Source organism: Hibiscus syriacus, unplaced genomic scaffold (assembly GCF_006381635.1).
Source record: "Hibiscus syriacus cultivar Baekdansim isolate YM2019G1 unplaced genomic scaffold, ASM638163v2 tig00110159_pilon, whole genome shotgun sequence".
NCBI lineage: Eukaryota > Viridiplantae > Streptophyta > Magnoliopsida > Malvales > Malvaceae > Hibiscus > Hibiscus syriacus.
The window spans coordinates 1,083,826-1,106,478 of record NW_024062607.1 but is presented as its reverse complement, the minus strand read 5'-3'; the positions used below and the strand labels follow the sequence as shown (position 1 = coordinate 1,106,478).

At 36.3% G+C, this 22,653-nt stretch overlaps 2 pseudogenes; both read left to right on the top strand.

The window, feature by feature from the left end:
• The first annotated feature begins 6,217 nt into the window (after nucleotides 1-6,217).
• On the top strand, nucleotides 6,218-14,214 carry LOC120216254 (annotated as a pseudogene).
• Nucleotides 14,215-21,332: 7,118 nt separating this feature from the next.
• On the top strand, nucleotides 21,333-22,635 carry LOC120216172 (annotated as a pseudogene).
• Nucleotides 22,636-22,653: the final 18 nt, after the last annotated feature.

Here is a 22,653-nt window from a genome sequence, read left to right as displayed (position 1 = left end):
AACTCTACTTAACTAGCTTGGGGATGGAAGGTATGCTCCCGTTTATCTAGAGTATGGGAGAGTAGGTGTGATGAGTTGACTCCCTTCGTAACATCATATAAAAAAATCAAAGAAAAGGGAGTAAAAATGTGCTTAATGATAAGTAAATGCCTTGACAAAAACTAGGGGATTTGATTAGAAATTGTCTAAATTCGCTAAGTATAGATTGGATACAATCACGCACACACACTACCACAAAGGATTTTGACCTAGGGAAAAGTACTTAAATTCTTGATAAGTCTAGCATGTTGAAGCCTATCGTTCTGAGGGTTGAAATTCAATTTTGTCCTATTGTCTTACTATCGAACTTTGCCATGACATTATGCTTATGTAACTGCTATCCATTGCTTGAGGACAAGCAATAGCTTAAGTTTGGGGGTGTGTTAACTTCCTAACAAGGCTACTTTTAAAGCCTTTTTCACTTAAGTTATTGTTTGTTTAAAAGCTCATTTTAGTCATTTTAGGATCATGTAGTTGCATATAGTTGCATTTGTGGTGGTTGTGCTATTTTATTTCTTAATGGTGTTGTTTGAGGGAAATGTGTAGTTTGTCTATGGTGTGCAGGGAATAACAAGAAAAAGGATTCTTTGGGAAGTAATGCCGCGGCATCACACGTTGCTAAAGCATATTGAAATGCCTTGGCATTTCTAGCGCAGAAAAAGACAAATATATTTCTGCATAAGGACAGCTGGCACTGGACAGCTGTCTCTGCACGTGAAGGACTGCTGTAACCGCCTGCCAGAGCTGCCAATGGACCACTGCCACTTGGAGGATAAGGTTCATGCACAACATGTGATTCTAGGGGTATGAGGGGTATTTTGCATCCAACAACCTCATCATTACCCCTAGATATTTTTATTATATATGACACCTCATGAGAGAGAAGAAAAAGAAGAGGACAGAGAGCACACGCATAGAGCAGAAAAAATCATATTTTTATTTCTTCTTCCTTGGGATATTCCTCCATTGATAAAGCTCCAAGGAGTGGCAAGCTAGGCGTCGGAATGAGCTAGCGAGCTAGGTGGTTCGTGGTGGCCGAGAGGAGACCTCCGGTGGCGCGTCGAAGGCTTCTTCTCACTTCCCTTTTGCTGCTATTTTTCTATTAATTTGTGGGTTATTGGAACGAATATTTTCATGACTTTGTGTTTGGATATTTCGAACCCCACCATGAACTAACTTATTAAGTGGTGGTTGGTTGAACGATTGTTTAAACTTTATTTTTTAGGGTATATTTAAGTTTATTTTGGGTTCTTTATTTGCTTTGCTTATGAATGCTTCACTATCTAGGCTTGTAAGAGGCATGGAAATGTCCATCTCTTAGATGAAGGTTAGGTATTCGGAAGAATCCTAAGCTAAAAATACTTGTAAGTATTCGGAAGAAACGCAAGATAAGATCCTCATAAGCAATGGGTTATGGTATTTTCAAGGGGCTTTGAACCGGCCTAGGAATATTATAACTTAATCCCTTAGATCTCGGAAGAGACTATGATAAGATTTCAACGACTAAAAAGGGTGTCTTTATCAATAGGGTAGGCTGTCCAACATCGTTGAGTGAGAGCAGATGCCTTGGCATCCTATTCTGTTAGGTTCTTTTGAACACCTTAGGAAAGCCCTGTCGAGTAAGTAAAGACAAGATAGCTTAAATATACTTGAGAAATAAGTTTAGCAACCTTAGACCAATCCTTACCATTCATTCCATTGAAAGCTTGTCTACGTGAGGATTATTTTCTTCTTATTTTATTTATTTATTTTATTTACTGTTTTTACCATTTCTCATTGCCTCAACATTTCACCATACTCAATATTAAACATCCATCATTGCCACTGCATTTCCATTTGCTACACCATCACACCATCAATCCGCATCCACTAGCATACACATATCCATTGCCGTGACATTTGTATATATCAAGACTAACTATACTTAGATAGAATATTGCATTGCTTTGGTTAGACTTTTGTGATTTCACCCAATCCCTGTGGAGACGATACTCACTCATCATTATATTACTTGAGCGATTGTGTATACTTGCACATTATTTGCGTATAATTTTATAGTACTCGCAATACGCGAACAGATGCTCTTTAAAAAGACGGGATTCGTAGTGGTTACCGCCGATGAGCGGCAGCGAGGCGGTGGCCACCATTTTCAGACGGCGGCGTACGAACCTTGTTCTTAAATATCAAGAACAATCGGGAGATAAATTAGAGAAAGGGGGAGGGCTCTCGTGGGTTTGAGAAGAGAAATGATAAATTATAAAAAAAAATTAACTTTTATACTAAGCCCAATCCAGCCCGTCGACCCGACCCATGGGGCATAGGACCTGCGTGTTTTTAAGTAATTAAGGGTAAATCCCATTTCAGTCCCTCTGATTTTCAAAACTCGCGTTATTCTCCAAACTTCTCATTCTTTCTTTCGATCTCCTTTTAATTTGGCTACCCAACTTACTTTTCATTTCATTTTAATCATTGTATTATTAATTTTATTATTTTTTATATATATACATATATATTTTTTAAATATTTTATTTATATATCTATTATTAATATGTATATTTATTAATTATTTTATTCGGTTATCTTTTATTTAAGTATTATATTTATCATTTTATATATATCTAATTATATCTTTCTATTTCTTTTATTTTATTTTTTGGTTTTTATTTATTACTATTATATTATATTATACTAATTTTTTTATTTTATTTTTTATTGTTATTATTATATGTATTCTATTATCATAAATATATATATATATAGTTTTTCTACACGTTTTTTTCAACTTTCTTTTTAACTTTTTCAATTTTTATTCTAACTTTTTCAACTTTTCAACCTTTTCCTTTTAGTCTTTTTGACTTTTTTTTCAATATAAAATTATTATTATTTCCTAAACGTTTTTTCCTTTTAAATCTAACATTTTTTTATTTTATTCATTTTATTTTTTTCCCTTCTTGAAATTTAACATTTTTCTTCTTCTATTTCATCTTCCTTTGACATTTTATTCTTTTATTTTTTTTCCTCCTTTCTTTCTATCTTATTTAATTAATTTTTGTTCGATATTCCTTTTATTTTACCATCTAACATATTTTTGATTTTTTTAGTAGTAATTTCAATTGATCAAAGGTAAACAATTCGAATCGGATTTTTACCTTTTAATTTAAACTTATAACTTTTTTAATTAAAGACAACTGGTAATTACAAAGTACTGAAAGGGCAGTTCAAGGGTATTAATCATTCCTTAACTGTAACCGACTCCCGAATCCGACACATCTTTGGAAAGAAACATATCAGGTAAGAGATAGGGTATCTGAACAATCCATTTGTTTTAAAATAAATTATCGGTGGCGACTCCAATTCGTTTAATCCAAGTCGAAACTCAATTTCGGGCCCAACCGAAAGACGGTTGCGACGGCGATGAACTGCTTCTTGCTACCAAAAGGTTTGTGTTGGAAATTGAAAGATATTATGGCCCGCTACTGGTGGCAGAAATTAGAAACTAAGCGAGGTATCCATTGGTGGTCGTGGGAGAATTTATGGAAACTAAGGATAATGGAGGAATTGGCTTTCGTGACATGACCAAGTTTAATATTACCTTACTGGCAAATCAGGGTTGACGGCTAATGACAACCCTTCCTCCCTTGTTGGTAGACTTCTTAGGTCGAATTATTATCTCACTAGGGACTTAATGAACTCTCAGTTGTGGTCTTCAGGATCGTACATATGACGAAGTTTATAGATTGCAAAGCGTCTTCTTCAGATGGATACTAGGTGGAAGGTGGGTAATGGACATTCCATTTCTGTATGGAATGATTACTGGTTGCCACTAAGCGTCCCACGATGTGTTGAATCTGAAAGAGATGAAGCAGTCGAGTATGTTTTGAATTTAATTGATTTGGAAACTCGAGTTTAGAAGACGCGGTTGATTGAAGATATTTTTACTGCTAATAAGGCAAAATTAATTTTTAGTATTCCATTATCGATCTTTAACCAGGAAGATTATCGGGTTTAGAGTGGTGAAAAATCAGGCGAATACAGTGTAAGGAACATGTATAGGATGTTGCTAGAGCAGGATGAGGTTTCTCAATTGATAAAGGCCATGTTAACTCACATATGGGCTAAAGCGTGTCAACGGAAAATTTGAATCCAGGTTTAGTAATTCACTCAAAATTCTATCCCTTCAAACCAAAACTTGCATGTTAAACGCATTGCAAATAACCCACTCTGTGCGATTTGTGGAGACACTGTTGAGTCAGGTTTACATGTTGTTCGTGATTGCAAATTAGCCTATTTAGTTTGGTCAAACATGAATTATGAATGGCCTAGAACAATTTCAAATGCTGGGATTATTGAATGGTTAGAGTGGTGGTTTACCCATTATGAATCTACTAAACATGCTGAAATATTAGTGGTTATCTGGGGTCTATGGTTTACACGTAATAAACATTATCATGAAGGTAAACGCACAACAGTGGGGGAGTTCATTACCTTTGGTCACTCCCATTGCTTGGAATTTGCCAATACGATTGCCCGTACCAGTAGCCGTGTTACTCAGGTCCCGTCTCGGTGGAAACCCCCAAATCATCTCAGCATTAAGATTAATTTTGACGCCAGATTTATGTCAACACAACAAGAAGCTTGGTTAGGTATCATAGTCAGGGACAACGAAGGTCATTTATTGGAAACATGTAGAAGGGAATTACATAAGGCTATATGGTTGAAGCAAAGGCAATAGTCCATGCAATTGAGATGGTCATTGATCTGGGTTTTCACGATGTTATTTTTGAAGGCAATAGGAGAACTGTGATTTAGAAACTTTCTTCACCAAGGCCAGATCTTTCAGAGATTAGTACTTTGATATGAGAGGCGAGACAAAGAACGAGAGCCCTGCGTACTTACAGTTTCAACTTCACGAATGAGTAACGCGGCGACACACCTATTAGCAGCAGATTCTAATTTGGGCACGACAGATAGATACTGGATTGAAGAAGCTCCGGCAATGGTTCTGCGACAGGTTGCCGAGGACAGAAGGTGGATCGATCCCCCCTTAACTGAAAAGGATAATGGTCTTGTTACAGGGTGTTTATGCTTAATCTTGTTTAGTCCCCTTGCTGCATGCATTTTCATCGCTGATTCTGGTTTGGAGAGCAAGGGAGAAGAAAAGGCCAGCAGGGTTTTTTAGCTTTCTAGACTCATTATCCAAGCAGTTTTAGTTTAGTTTTGTAAATTTTTCGCATAGTATGCTAACAACTGTCTCCCACTTTGTTGCTTTAATGGATGTAGTAAGGGGTGCTTATGGAACGATTAGATGTTCGATTTGTGCTCTTTAAAAAAAATTTTTGTTCGACTCAACTAGTTGTTAGTTAAGTTCGTTAAAATTGTGCTCGACTCCTATTCGTTAAAAAAATTACTGTTTAACTCTACTCGTTGCTCGTTAAATTTACTAAAAAAATTACCTTATTTTTTAATTAAAAATAAAATTTACTAACACTATATAAGATATTAGGGTTGAGTTTATTTTTTTTATTAAAATAATACTAATTAATAATATTTTATTATTTATTAAAAAATAATAGATTAGTTAACTTATTGTTTTTTATTATTTATTAATACATTTAGATATTATCTTATTAATTATCATAATTAAAATATTACCTTAACTTAAAAAAAAACTCATAAAAATACACACATAATTGAAACATGAGATGATATTTAAAGTTAACATGTAAATAAAAACTAATATATGACGATGCATGATAATCAAAGACTAATTTATATTGGTCTAATATTGCTTTTAAACTTTGTATGTTTAAAATTTAATTTCCACACTTTAGAAAAAATCTTTATTATATGATTTAATAACTAAAAATTAATTTATATCAACAATCAAAGGAATTCAATTAAACTAAATTACGTGTTTTTTCTCAAAATAATTTGGCAGTAAGTATTAATGACATTGTATATTGTATTTCAAAAAACAAATTATAAGCTAAAATCTTAAAAATGATATTATAATAATTATAGATCTCGAACATGAATCATAAAATGGACATGAGATTAAAATTATTAGGACAAAATTTCAAATAAATGAATATAAGGACTGGTAGCAGAATTAGACCACGTTTATATTTGATTGTTGGAGCTTGTGTCATCTCATTTCTTCTCTCTCCATTGTCTTGTTCCTCTCCGATTTTACTCGAGTGGACAATAAGCTTAGCCCGTTTCTTTTTCAATTTCGTTTTTCTAATTTATTTAATGAATGTTTAAGTCCTCCATTTTTTGTGTGAATATGTTTTGGTTAGTGGTAGTGGTTGTTGCGACTCTCCAATGGCGATTGAAGAGGACACTGAGAGCTGCGGGGGACTCGTTGGCCCATGTGAATCCTCGTCATCACAGGCAAAAGCTTGACGTTTACAACGAGGTGCATAAGCGTATCCGGAAGTCTAATTACGAGGAAGCTAATCTGCCTGGCTTCGATGATCAGCTCTGTCTTCATTTCAATCGACTCCCTGCTCGGTACTACGTCTAACCCTAGTTCTCTGCTTTTGGTCGATTCTGCTCCTCTTTCCATTGGAAATGATTGTTTTCTTGTTGTCTTGCTGATGATTGGAAGGGTAAATTAGATATAAGATTCGTGAATCTCACTGTGATCCTTTTCCTTTTTTTTATAGAAATAATTTTGTCGTTAACAGAACGCGAAAGTGAAAAAAGAGAGTTCAAATCAAATCAGATAAACAGTTGTGTCTGTCTCCTTTCATCTTTTTAATTATCCTTCCACACTTGTATAGTTAATGAAGTTCGAAATTATTGATACCTTTTATTTTTATGAGAAGTTCAATACTTGAGCTTATACTAAATTATCAGTTGTTTTGTCATGACTCGCGATGTTTTGAGATTTCTGTTACTTTCGATAGATACGCAATAGATGTGAATGTGGAGCGGGCAGAAGATGTGCTTGCACATAAAAGACTATTGCATCTGGCAGAGGACCCTGCTAATCGTCCTGTTTTTGAAGTTCGACTAGTCCAGGTATACATTTGTGCGTGTCTGCCTCTTCTATTCGTTATACCTTCATAATAAGGTATTTCTATTTGATGTTTATCTTTGACTGTGATATACCCTATTACCCTTCTTGAAATCCTTAAGATTAAATGTAGCATAGCTTTGACAATTAGTATTTATTGATGAATGCTAAAAATAATTTTGTTTGATTCTGGTTATCTTCTATAGGTTTATCCTGTCTCCACCACACCTTCTGTTGACTCTGTTCATTCTGATTCATCTGTAAAAGAAGATGCACAAAGTGCTTATCATTCAAATAGACTGGGAGGCTCTTGTAATTAAAATTAATATTTCCATGGATTCTTTTTAGGCTCTTCCTCCTTATTCTTTCTGGACCCGATCTTAACTACACACTTCTCTTTTTGGGTATCCTTGCTATCCATTTCTTTCTTCAGCATCCACCCACCTCCTACCTTTGGATCATCGCCTCATTTTGAAGCTTTTTCTATTCAAGAAACTGAAGATAAAGACAGTGCAGTGAAAGCAACATCGTGCCTCCGGTAAGGATTTGAATTGAGCACTATCTTTTTTAAGTCTTGTACTATAAAGTGGCTTTGCTCTTACTCTTCTGGTTATCATTTGAAACTACGACCCTTGAGCTGAGCCCTTAGCTATACTCTTGTTTTGTCCTTTAACAAATCCACTGCTTTTTTTAGTAGTTGCATAACTTGATTTTACATAAATAATATTTTCTAAGGTGGAATTGTGTAGGACTATGCATGAGATAACCTTTTCAACAGTTGACCGGCCAAAACTCCTTAGTCAGGTAGTGAATGCTTCCTCTTCTCCTGTCTTGATGATGCCTGTCACTTTTTGTTCTCCTAAATTTCAGATATATACTGGCACCCTCTTTTTGTCATTTAACATGGCACATGCTGTAGCTTCATCGCTTATTTAATACAGCAGGGCCAGTATTGGTATTGTAATCACCGACTTTCACATAAGAAGAAAAAGATAAGTTTTAACACTTCATTTAATGTTTTTTAAAGGGGTGCCAATTGCCATGGATACACCTCTTTATGTTTGCATTAGCTTTTGGAAAAACAGAAATTATCATCTCTTGATTTACTGCTTCTGCATCAATTTGAAGGAAATGGTAATAACTGTGCGGTTTAACACATGAGTTCTTTAATTCTGAGACCTGAAAATCAAGTTACCATAAAAGTTCACACCTCTGTTTATATAATACTCTTGACAGGAATGATATGACATCAGATTGATTTGAAATTTTATGTATGCATTTTACTATGTTCTTGTTGCAGGAAGATCCCACTTGGTCTTTTGTTGAAACTTTCTCTTGTAATGAATAATAGATATTGATGATTATTTTGCAGTTGACTTCTTTACTTGCGGAGCTTGGATTGAACATTCAGGAAGCTCATGCTTTTTCCACTGTTGATGGGTATTCTTTGGATGTTTTTGTTGTTGATGGTTGGGCTTTTGAGGTATGCTATTATACTTGTTCACACTATTAATTGGATCAAACACTTGTTGCTAAGGCTGAAAAAATTGTTTTAACTCATAAATCTTTTAGGAAACCGAGGGGCTCAAAGATGCATTGGAGAAGGAAATTTTAAAGTCTAAGGTACCTTTTCCTGCATGTTACCCTCATTCCACCGCCACTATTGTGATGCTCATGAATGAAATCATATTCTCTTTCGCTATTAGTATTGAATCAAGCCTTGTCAGTTGTCAGTAGGGGTGAGCAAAACTCGACTCGAAAAAATTGATTTTTTCGACTCGACTCGACTTGAAAAAACTCGACTCGAATTGACTTCGAGTTGTAATTTCATAAACTTGACTCGACATGAAAAACTTTCAAGTTCAAATTGAGTTGTAAAATACAAATCGAATAACTCAAATAACTCAAAATTTTTAGTAATTAGTAAATTGATTTTCAAGTTTGAGTCGAATTTTGAGTCGAGTCCCTCAACTTTGTATGGTATATGTAAATTACATATTAAAAATACGAAAAAAATATATATGTATTATATATGGTTATAACATAAAATATAAATTGAAATCAAATAATGTCATAGTATTATAAAAATTTACTATTAAATTTAAATAGAAACTCGAAAATTTGACTCAACTCGACTCGAGAAAATTTCAAGTCAACTCCGAGTTATAAAATAGGACTCGCTAACTCGAATAACTCGACTCGACCGAACGCTCACCGCTACTTGTCAGTGCTATTAGTGCTGCGATTGATTGCTGAATATGACTCATAATCTTCCTTTCTCTTGGCATAGAACTTCTTTGTATACACCCAAATTGAAGCTTTGGCACTTATTCTTCATAAATAAAATGGGTCTACGGCGCTAAATATTACTCATCAGAAAGTGAAAAGTCAATTGTGGTTTCCACTTCTTGCTTTATAGAGTTTGACCTCCTAAAGTATGCAGACTCTCTGCTTTTCTGTAGATCAACCTAACTCCCTATACTTGATGATGACTTGTTAAACCATGGTAGCAACCATGTTGATTATGGATTACTAGAGCCTACTTATTTTTCTGCTTCCATTTGATTGTTTTCTAATTGGCTGCAGGAGCAATATTATCCAATAAAGAGTTCAATTTCTGTTATGTCTGGGCTTGTTAAAGAAGGGGTCTTTTCCTTACCCAATTGTGTTGAAATCCCGACTGATGGAACTGATGTATGGGAAATTGATTCCAGACAGCTCAAACTGGAAGACAAGATTGCATCTGGGTCATATGGTGATCTGTAAGTTTGTCAGCTTCAAGCATACTTCTTTTCCCTTTTGACTTAGGGAGAGTACAAATTCTAACTTGTCTCATTTAACGTCTTCAGATACAGAGGCACTTATTATAGTCAAGAAGTGGCCATAAAGGTCCTCAAGCCTGAGCGGGTTGCGGGAGAATTGCTGAGAGAGTTTTCTCAGGAAGTTTTTATTATGAGGTTCGTTGGAGCGCCAGTATATGCTAATTGTTTTGAAGTGAACCGGTTACTTCTGCTGATAAGCATTCTCAATGTGTTCTATAGTTGGATCATTGGATGTTTCATGATTAAAATTCAATCCAAAATCCTATAAACTCGTATTTAAAAAATATCATATTGTAAGCCTTTTTCGGCAGCCATAAGATGAAGAGATAAAGCTGTGAAGAAACGAAGTTCAAAGATTCAAGTTGAATCTAGTGAAATGGTTAATGCTTCTGTGTATGATTTGGATATCATCAACCGGAAAATTATCCTTAAGAAGGTTGAGAAAGCATGGGATTTTGGTAAGAATCTTGGTTTTCAAATTGAAGGGGATGAGCTAGAAGTTATTCAGGAGTACATAAGGTCAGATGATTATTAGTTTTGGAGTTCGGATACGAGACGACTTTCTTTTCTATGTGGTATCTCTAAGGTAGTCTCTAGTTTTTCTGGTTTCGATTTTCCTAAGATGTATATAAGCAACTTCTTGGTATTGTCGGAGTTGAAAGGGTCAACATATTTTTGTTCGGTATTATGGCAGCCTTCGAGATATTGGATTGGTTCTGTGTTTGGCAGGTTGTTCTTGAGATAGCAAGACGATGCAAGAGGTGAAATCTTTCGGTGGTGGATTTTATTTTCAAGTCTTTGTTTGGTCTTTGCTGCCGTTTTTGTATTACAAATTCTGTGCACTTTGGGAGGTTCCTTAGGAGGCTGTTTTATTTTTCCAGTATCTATCCCTTACTAGGGAATGCATTTTATAGTTTAGAGGGCTATATCGTGTGATGGGTTGATGGCCTCGCTGAGCTGTCGATGGGTGAGCGGATTTGGGTGTGCTGGCTGCTGTAGGTTTGTGTACAAGCATACTGATTAGTGCAGGCTTCCTTGTTAGTTCCTGTAGTGGAGTTTTATGGTCTGGTTAAGTTTCGTTCCTGATTGTGTTGTGTTAAGATGTGAAGTGCATTGTATCACTTTGGTGTTGCTCGATGTTATATGTTCTGTTTGGCACTGATCTGGGGAACTCTTTTTCCTCCAACTAGGTCTAAGAAGGTTTTTTAACGAGTTCCTGATCTCTGTCATTATTTTGTATGTTTCATCGTTTTAATAACATACAAAATGCTCCTTTCAAAAAAAAAAATCATGTTCTCTCATCTCTCTCCAAGCTATTACAATTATCTCTTCTTTTCCCTTCCTTCCCTATCATCTCATATTTTCTGGGATTATTGGTTAGCGTGCATCAGAGTCAGATTCTTGGATTACCAGCTATTTCCCTGGGTTACTAGAATCTTTTGATATACTAGACCAAGTGACTGTTTCTGATGTTCAAATGATTCCATTTCTACCTGATAGGTAGGATTCTGTGCATGCCACCACATAGATTTTGAGCGGAAGTTGCTCAATCATTTTTCCCATTTCTGTTCCTAAATTTTCAAGACCAGTGCTCGTCTTTGTATGGATAGCCACCAGTTGATTGTAGTGCCCAATTTTAGTTCTATTGTTTTGCTCCATCTCTCTCAATATTTCTGAATTATTAGCTGCTGTAAGTTTCACGTAATATGGTGAATTTTCAAATGAATATTATGCTGGGGAATATTGATTGTTTGGTGCTTAAAAAGACAAAGGAGATAACTATTGATGCTTCTTATTCTTGAGAATGGTATAGTTAACTCTCAAAGGAGGGTGAGAATGTTTCAAACGGACATAGCTCTGAAACAGGCCATTTTTTTAGTTGGCTGTCTGCATATCATCTATTTCCCATCCACATTGCTGTTTCATTTCTCTTGCAAAGAACTGGATGTTACTCTATCTTTTTTTGGCTTGATTGGTGGTTGTAACGAAGTCTGAACTCCAGCATTTTCCTAGTAGCCTTTGGTTGAACTAATTGATGTCGTGTCCATATATATGTCTGTGTGTGTGTGGTTTGTATATATTGGGTGTAAGTATTACAAGAAAAACTGGCTGGTCTTATTCAGATATCTCATGGTCCTCATATATTATAGTTGAGTTTAAGAACCCCTGCAGTTAGTGAATGCATTGATGTTCTAATCACAGCATTGATTCTTAGGAGGCTGAGACTTATTGGTACTTATCTTCAAGGCTGATTCACATGCTGTGGAATTTCAAACCTTTTTTTTCTTCTTCTTTTTCCTGTTTGCTGGAAAATCCGGCATAAGAACGTTATACAATTCATCGGCGAATGTACAAGAGCTGCAAACCCCTGCATTGTGACTGGTATAATCTGATGAAGTTTTCCAGCTATGATTAACTATGCTATAAATTTTTCTTTAGTGCATAAAATTTTGAAACTTTTGCTTCTACAATGGTGCTGTTAAGTGTTGCTGTTTTTCATCTTTACCAGATATTATCTAGAATTATGTTGCTAGAAGGGAAAAATTCTGGCTTTGGAGTACAAACTGAGAGATTTACACAAAACCTACCATTAAGAATTTAGTGTCTGAATTCCCATCTGTAAACCAAAATTTAAATATTCGAATGCTTATGCCTTTTCACCTCTTTAATTCTATGATGATAAACTCTGGTTTTATTAAAAACAGAAACATTTTTCTTTTCATTTTACAGATAGTTTTTTATAGTGATTTTTGTGCTTTATCAGAATTTATGGCCAGTGGTAGCTTATATGACTATCTGCATAAGCAAAAGGGAGTTTTTAAGTTGCCATCTCTGCTCAAAGTAGCCCTTGATGTTTAAGGGAATGAACTATTTGCATCAAAACAACATCATCCACAGGGACCTGAAAACTGCCAATCTTTTGATGGATGAGAATCAAGTAAGATTCTTCTGTTAATCAAGTCACTGAATAATTAATTTTCTATTAAAAGCTACCTTTTTTTATTTCCCTTATGAAATTTGACTGGGATCATAGTATGCTATAAATTGTATGATAGATTAACTTATGGAATTTGTCTTAAAAGTACCAGTCTATCCTTTATAGGTTGTTAAAGTTACCGATTTTGGAGTTGCTAGAGTGCAGGCTCATTCAGGAGTAATGACGGCTGAAACTGGAACATACCGTTGGATGGCTCCTGAGGTATGCATTTTTCTTGGACATTGTGTTTATCCTTTGCATTCTTTACATGGTAGTAGTTTAGCTACACCGATGATCTTGTAATATACTGGGCTAGTCTCTGTTTCTTCATGATCATAAAAATGCATGTTATGGTGTTCAAACTAATTCCTGCGCCAGAACTAAAAAATCATTTTGCATGTTATCCCATTATATATAATCATCTTCCAAATGTTAGCACTTTTTTGTCACCTGATTCACTACCTTGTACTGTAGATATTTTACTTGTTAATTGACACAAATACGTATTTCAATTCTAGAAAGGGATTCTAATCTATTGCATTACCCTATCTTAATTAATGTAGGTTATTGAGCACAAACCATATGATCACAAGGCAGATGTTTTTAGCTTTGGAAGAGCACACTGGGAGCTACTGACAGAAGTAAGACATTATTTTATGTGGAAGAGTTTTGGTTTAGGTTGTGGATGCTTGTCTGTGGCAAACTTTCTTTCATTTTTTGGTTTTAGGTTGTGGATACTTTGTCTGTGGCAAACTTTCTTTCATCTACACGTACAATACTTTGTGGTTTTATATCTTTACGACTGATCTATTCTTTACATTGCAACTGCTAGCTCCCGTATTCTCTCGACTCCACTACAAGCAGCAGTTGGTGTGGTGCAAAAGGTACTTCTATTTTTGTATAAATACAAAAAATACGAATATTTTGAGGATATTTTGTTTAGAACAATCTAATGGTCTTTTCAGAATCTACGCCCTACGATCCCAAAGAATACACACCCAAGACTAGGGGAATTGCTTGAGAGATGCTGGCAGCAGGACCCAACTCAAAGGCCTAACTTCTCTAAAATTATAGAAATCCTTCAACAAATAGATAGAGAGGTATGATGATACTCATATGACATGCTTTTTGATTTGTCCCATCAAACATTTCTAAGCACGGTACTATGCCTGATAGATTGCAAATAAGGGGGAAGATCGCAACATGAGCAAGTCGTCCGGCGGTGTTTTCTCATCTATGTTGAGGGGACAGCATTAACTCCAATAGTAAAGAGGATGCTGTGAACTATGGAAAGGTTAGTTTTAACTATGTCTAAAATGTTTGAGAGAGAAGTTAATGTAGTTTCAAGATGACCCCTGAAAATTGACTGGATTTTAATAGCTGCAATGTCCTCTCTGGTTAAACGTGTTGTCTGAGATGGAGCTGAGATATTGGGAAGTGTCTAGCTTCTTTGATCATCGGCTGCTGGCTTAGGTTTTTGCAGTGAAGAATGACGATATCTCATTGGTGGGATGATTTGACGAACTTCTTTCGAACTGTATTGAACCAGTTTCTAGCCGTTTTGCAAAATCTGCAGGGTTTTTTTTTTTGTTTCTTCAAGTATTTTTTTGATAGAAATAGGAGGCCTCATTAAAAACCTTTCTCATGGTAGTCCTATTCCCTAAGGAAAGAACCGACTAGCGGAAGGAGGAAAAGAGTACCTCAATATATTATTGAATAAAATATATTACATAAGACTTAAACAAACAGCTCAACAACTGTTCCTTACAAATACATAAAACAGAAAAAAAATAAATCTTATAATCACCCAATCCCCTCCTTTGCTAACTTATTTTCCTCACAATTACAACCCCTAGGTATCAATCTAAGGATACCTCCTCTGTTTCTTCAGGTATGATTTAATGTGCCCGTCCCAAGAAGGGGGTGGCTTTAAAGGGAGGAGGTTGAGGCTTGCGCACCATATATGTGATAGTTTAGTAGTTTATCCTTGCGGAGCAATGCTTGTCAGACTAAGAACGTGGGAGGATGAATTACCAATGGCCATCTGATCCCCACCAGTCTGTGCTGGTTTGAAGCGTTCTACCACACGGCTAACCTCAACCCAACCAACAATTGCTTGCTTCAATGCTCTGCCCAACATAAGTCAATCTGCCAAATCTTTTATTTATTTAGGTTAATATACCTCATCCAAAATGATTTTAAGGACTGGTTATGTCACGTGACTTAAATTCACAGTCAATGCTACATCAATATTATATGTTTATGTTCATTTTATATTTTTTTATTAAATAATATATCACTTGTTAATTTACAATTGATCAAATGTTGTTGTGTGGAATTTTGTTTATGTATTTTAATAAATTATTAAATGTGTCAAATTACATGTATTTACTTGAGATTTTTTTATTATAAAAAGATCATTTAGGTTCTGTATATTTTAAAACTAAAGATAATTAATTATGATTTTTTTTGGTACATTGAATGAAAAAAAAAGCAGACTATTGTCTCAACTCGCCTGCGCCATTTTTGTCTATTCCCAACAGCACAATGAGTTCAGTTGGAGACCCCTGCAAGATAAAGATTTCTTCTTCTTGAAGTAGTACAAGATTTGTCAGCTTATCAGCACGTTTATTTCCTTCACTCCAGATATGTCGGACTTCCACCACCCAACCTTCCTCAAGGATATTTATACAGTCCTTTACCAGATCGTTATCTGATCATTCTTCCATCCTTTCACCCTTCAAGAGATCCACCACCCATTTTGCATCTATCTCAAGAATCACATTTCTTAAGCCAAGATTTTTAGCTAACATAAGACCCTATTGAGCCTCCCAGATTTCAGCGATTGAGCTATTCACATTCCCCAAGCGCAACATGAATCCACTCTTCCAGTCGCCATTACTATCTCGGATCAGTCCACCTGCAGCATCCAGACCTGTATTAGATTTATCACACCATCAGTATTTAAAATCCATCTTCCCTTAGGCGATTTTTCCCAACATGGATCATTTGTCATCTTTCTCTGAGAGGCTATCAAAGCTTTCTCAATATCTCTGGCAAATTGTTTTGTATAACTTGTCACTTTAAACGGATCAGCTCTCCCGTCTTTGAACACTGTTTCATTTCTGCTTTTCCACAACCCCAAATGGCTGGCAAGAATAAGGGACCCCATTCTAGGCTATCAATCCCAGTTTTCTTTGAGAGGCAGTTTCTTTTCAGCCAATCTTTAAAGTCCAACAAATCGAATTGATTATCATGCTCCCTAGCTTTTAGCTCTTCCCAGACAATTCTAGCTATGGGACACATCCAAAAAATGTGATTAATAGATTCAACTTCATTTCGACATTCTTTACAATTTGATTCCTGTATCATGTTTTCTTGCATCTTACTTCATTTGTATTGAGTTTGTCCAGGTAAGATAGCCAAACAAAGAATTTGATTCTCTCGCTGGTATTAGCTTTCTAGATCCACTTTAAATTTTCTCCAATTTTATCGCCCATCTCCATGTTAGATATAGCTTGGTATGCTGAAGTAACCATGAACAGTCCGTCCTTTGAGAAACCCCAAGAAATTTTATCCCTTTCCTGATGGTCAGACAAAACTGGGATTGAAACTCTAGAATATCCTATCTTGTCTCTTCAGAGATCAAATATTGAATTCCCTGGATATTCCATGATCTGTCCTCATCGATGTACCTTGCTACCTCTTCATTTCTACTAGGATTATCCATGAGCGGATATATATTCTTCAAAGGTTCCTTTCTGACCCACCAGTCCTGCTAGAATTTTACTTGTGCGCCCGAATTAATTTGCCATTTACATCCTCTCTTAAGCAATTTTTCATTGCTTAGCAGGCCCCTCCAAGTGGAAGAACTATTTCCTCGTGTTCATGTCTCCAAGAACTCCCTTTCCTTAAGATATTTCCCTGTTAACACTTTGCACCAAAGGTTCTCTTGTCTAGTGAGTAATTTCCAGCTATTCTTTGCCATAATAGCAATGTTCATGGATCTTGCTTTGTGTAGGCCTAGTCCCTTCAGTTGTTTAGATCGGCAAAATTTTTCCCAGCTAACTAGGTGATTATGGGTATACTCAGTGTCTCCTCCCCATAAGAAGTTAGCATTTAATTTGTCCAGCTTCTTGCAGACAGCTACTAGGAGCATAGTTGTTTGCATTGTATGAATTAGAATTGCATTTGGGACGGCTTGGATGAGTGTTCTTCTTCTCGCCATGGATAATACTCGTCCTTTCTAGCCCGCTAATTTCCTCATGACTTTATCGATGAGATAAGCATAGGTTCCTGTATTAACCCTTTTATGGATTATTGGAATTTCCAAATATGTTCCCAAATCATCCGTAAGGAGGATACCGCACAAACCACTTAAGTATTGACCCATATTTGAGTTAATATTTGGGGAGATAAATTTTTTTGATTTAAGTAAGTTTACCTCAACTCCAACTGCTCGGCTGAACTCATGTAGGCAATTTCGTATATTAATCATTTGATCAGAGTTAGGTTATGCAAACAGTAAGATATCATCAACAAAGAACAAATGACTTAGCTTAGTTCCTCCTCTTGAGCACTTAAATGGTTTCTATAAAGCCCTTTCTTCCTTCTCCAATATCATATGAGAAAGTTTTTCCATGAACAAAATAAACTGGTACAGCGAAAGCGAATCACCCTGACGGAGGCCCTGCTTTGGATTCAAACTCTCAATGATTTCCCCATTCCACAACAGCTCGATAATACTAGACATGATGCAGAACATAATGATCTTTATCAGTTTTTCAGGAAAGTTAAAATCCTGAAGGGTTTTCTTAAGGAATTCCCATCTGACATTATCATAGGCCTTCTGGAGATCTATTTTCGCAATAACCGCACCATTTCTACCTTTAAGATTCATCATGGATTGAACCGCCTCTTGAACAATCAAAATATTATCTGCAATGCTTCTTCCTTTAAGGAAGATGTTCTGATAGGGGTCGATTAACCTCTGCAGAAGAGGACGCAAACGATGAACAATGATATTGGAAAAGATTTTGTAGGACGTGATCAATAAGCTAATAGGGCGAAACTGAGTAATGTTGTTAGCAGCAGCATTCTTCGGTATAAGCACCAGGAAAGTTTTCAAAATTTTTGTATACATCCTTCCTAGATCCATAGTTGTATTAACAAAATCTCGTATAGTGTTCTTAACAGTGTCCCAATTCTGTTTATAAAAAATTGGTTGAATGCCATTAGGGCCCGAAGCTTTCAAACCCTTCATGGAGAACAAGGCTTCTCTAACTTCCTCCATTGTGGCATGGTTACTTAACTCGGTCTTTTCATCTTCATTCAATCTGGGCATGAACCTATCATAATCCGTTGAGAGCTGCTCATACTCTTTACCAGCGAATAAGTGCTTATAATACTTGTAGACGTGTTGGCAAAGTGTTTGCTTTTATGTTATCCATCCATTTCCTATGAATAAACCCACTATTTTATTATATCTCCACCTCACCATAGTGGTAAGATGGAAAAAATTAGTGTTCCTTTCACCTTTCAAAATCCAGTCCAGTCTAGCTTTCTGAAACCAAAGGATTTCCTCCTGAGTCAACACCTGCTGATACTCAGTGTCGAGGGCCATTTCCAGTTCTTGAAGATAAGCATAATATAAATAATGTGGAGATCTTTGAATGCCTTGAATACGTTTAATCAAGGTTTTCTTGCGTTTAAAAATGTTCCCCAAACGTAGTATCATTCCATTCAATGATCGTATTCTTTGTTTCTTCCACCGCATTGACAAGCGAATCTTTCTTCTTATCCCAGGCTGAACTAAAAACTATATTGAACTCTTCATGAGTAAGCCAAGCTGCTTCAAATCTGAATGGACGTTTTTCTTGTTAATTGGAATTCTCAAGTCTGTGTTAACAAGGATCGAGTTATGGTCAGAATAGACTCTAGTTAGGGTAACCACTCTGAGGTTTGGAAAAAGCTCAGCCATATCAATATTCTGAAACAAACGGTCAAGTATTTCCTGAAAGGTAACTCTCCCATGAAGGTGTCTAGTCCAGGTAAATTTACTGCCCACATACCCAACATCCATGAGATTACACCTATTCCAGCGGTCCCGAAACTTTAAGATGCGCTCCATGCGGTCAGAGTTGCTGCCAACACGCTCATCAGATGCTGTAAAATCAATAAAATCTCCCACCATCATCCAAGGTTTATTAACATTTATAGAATAATTGTATATATTCTCCCAAAACTCATCTTTTTTGTTAGAATGAGGTTGAACATAGACTGTGGAGAGTAACCATTTATTACCATTCTCTTGAATTTCAGCATGAATAGCTTGATCAGTATGTTGCCGAATCATAATCTCATGATGTCGTGTGTTCCACAGAAGAATCAACCCTCCTCGGAGGCCCTGAGATGGGACCTCAAAATGAGTATCAAATTTCAGTTTTTTCTCTAGTACGGAGCCAATACCTGCCTTAGCTTTTGTTTCCAGTAGACAAATGATGGTTGGGTTTTCATCCAGAATCAATTCCCTACAGTTTCTAATAAAATCATTATTCCCTACACCTCGACAATTCCAAGAGATAAGCTTCATTTAGGAAATTTGTTGTTGTTATTTTCCTCTATGCCCATCATCTCGTTTATCATAAATGTTTGTTCCTAACCAACTGGCTTGGCTTCCATTTCCAACGCATCTTGGCTATCTGTTTGATTTAGGTCATTTTCTATATCCATTGAGGACTGCCCCTGTTTTCCCGTAATTGTCTCCTTTTCCGTAATTGGTTCCAGACTAGTAGCTTGGTTACTCTCCCATTTAAGCTTACTCCCTTGTGTCTTGCCCTGTTCATCTCTTTTTGCAGGAAAATTGGGGGACTGGGGTTTATCATTTTTTGCCTTAGAGTTATCTTCACCTGAGCTTCCTGCCAAATTATTACCTCTGATTCTATTACTATTTTCTTCACGTTGTATGGACTTCATAGTTTTTTTGTTGATCTTCCAGGTACACTGCTGTTCACATTAACTTCTTGAGTTCGGATGTTTTTCTCTTTACCCTTCCTGAAATCTTCTTCACCAGAGTTATTCAAACTATCAAATCTATTGTTTCAGCTTGGTTCTTGGCTTCTACTTCTTTGATTTTTAGGATTAATTCTTGATCCACGTTGTCTCATTTGAACCAACATCCAAGGTTCGTATCTATCCTTAATAATTTTTTTTTTTCTTCCTATTGAATTTTCTCGTTTCCCACCTTTTCTTGTCTTTTTTGTTGATCTTGATTTTGTGGTTCACTGTTGACTTCCCTAGCAATAGGAGTTTCCTTCTGATTCACCAGGCAATCAGTGGCTATATGACCTACAACACCACAATTGAAACAGATAGAATGCAATCCCTCGTATTTGATATCATAGACCTTATTTCCTATACGCACTTTTAACAGTAAAGGAGTATTTAGATCGATTTCCACACATATTCTTGCAAAACGCCCTCTTGTTGACCAAGCTGTATAAAAATCACTCTTAAGGGGCTTTCCAACCAGTCTTCCTATATTGCACAAAACACTTTCCTCAAAGTACTCAATTGGGAGACCAGGGATATGAATCCAGACTGCCGTGAAGGGAATACTTGCGTTTGCTGCCACAAAATTAGGACGCCATCTTTGGACCGTGATATAGTGATCCAATATTTTCCATCCAATATTTTCCAAGGGCCTTCCATAAGAACATTTGCTCTATCTAAAAATGTTTTGAAATTTAATAGCATAGAAATCATAGCCAAGATCGATGCATTCGAACTTACCTTCCAATTTCCATAGATTTGTCACTCTGCTAATGAGGATTTCGTAAGCCATTGTTTTGCCCAGAATCTTGATAATGAACGCCTTTCTCCAAGGTTTTCTCAGTTTTTCTTTTAACTCTTGGGGGATTTTGATTGTCGGAATATCATCCCCTTCACATTCTTCGTCTTCATCCGAATCTTCGACTTCTACTTCCGTCGAGATAAATCAGCTGAAGAAGAAAATAGGGTAATAACCCTCAACTCTAGAGTGTTGCAGAGAACCAAAAACGAAGAAAGAAGATAAAGAAAAGTACAAAAGAACCGTCTCATAAACAGTTCAAATGATAATTATACAAGCCTTTGCTTTCTAAAAATTGTAATTTCTGCCTTCAATCAACAGAAACGATACCTGATATACAAAGATGCTCAGCATGAGGGAGGCTTATGTGCCACTTTTCTTTATGTGTCATTTTATCTCATATTTATCTATTAAAAAACAATCATTAAAAGCAATGCTAAATTAAAGTCTCCCTCTAACTTGACGTTAGATGTTTATTTGGGCTAAAGTTGATTTCATTTCATGGTGGATTTTTTCCTGGGTAAATTCGTTCGCTCACATCTTCACATTGAGCCCAATGATCCAATCCATGCACTATACTGATTGGGTGTGGGCGTTTTCAGGGTAATCTTTGTGCCCTTTCCTCTTCAACGTCCTTTGAGCAACTAGCTTGCACCATCACGACTTCACAGCCCGTGTGGTTGATATCTGAGAACTTGTCTTTCAGATTTTCTAAGAAATGAACCCTTGCGTTGAGCTTGTTACATCTTCCCGGAATCTGGGCATTTAAGAAATGGCAAGCTTCACTGGTTTATCAGCTTCTCAAACTCAAATCTTGTATCGCTGCTCTCCGCCTGTCTCTTCTCCTGCATTCATTTCGTCTCCATTTCATTTCAAAGTACACTTCTTCTCCCCATCGCTCTCTTTCTATCTCCTTGCTTGAATCTAATCCTTAATCCTTACTTAATTCCTCTTTTCCCCTTTATTGAAGAAGGAAGCGCCAGTTCGGATACTGCATGTGGTTCCACTAAAGTGTTCATCTCCATGGCCGAGTCAACAGACTGAGTCAGAAGCTGAAACGATATCTGCAATTACTCTTATAATTGGCGTGCGGGGATTGGTGCCGTCGGTCTTCTTGAAACTGCCTACTTGACTTACCTCAAGCTTTCCGGTTCCGATGCTTTTACCCTCTCGTTGGTTGCAGTTACGGATATGTCCTCAACAGTGGTTACGCCCTCATCTATGGGGTATTTAACTATCTATATGCATTTATATAGAGCTAGTTCTTCTAGGCTTCATCAATCTCCTTGGGAATAAAGTCACTCCTAGTCTCTAAAATTTGCAGGCATAGCTGGATATTATTGCTTTCCTATTATACTTGGCTTCTTGGCTTCTCATGTTAGATTTGATTGGAAAGATAAATCTAATGCTTCTTTTCTTACAGAGTAGGTACATTAAATATATAATCTCCTGCTTTACATATAATGGGAATGTCCGTGCCTTTGATTCTTTTATAAGTATGGCATTCATCAGCACTGATTTCTCTTTCGGATGCAGGTGTTTGGGCGTGAGACAGCAAAGTTGTTGGACTATGTCGAATGCTTTCCCGATGGATATAAGACAGGAACTAAAATGATCAAGGCATGTGCAGATACACATTTAGAAGGATTCCCAACCTGGGTTATCAATGGTCAGGTGAGGAAATCTTTCTCTTTTGTAATTCTCGAAATCTTTCGACCTTATATTTTCCAAATACATCTTTTCATTGCAATTTGCAATGTTTCCTCATCTGTATTATATTTATCGTGTCATGGATCGTAAACTTGTCATTCAGAATTGCTTCTGTTCTCATATACTCACATACAATGTTGCCTTTTTCCAGGTTTTGAGTAGAGAGATGGAATTGGAAAAACTTGCTGAGGTATCCGGGTTTGAATTCAACGGATAAGCAGACTGATCTACACCG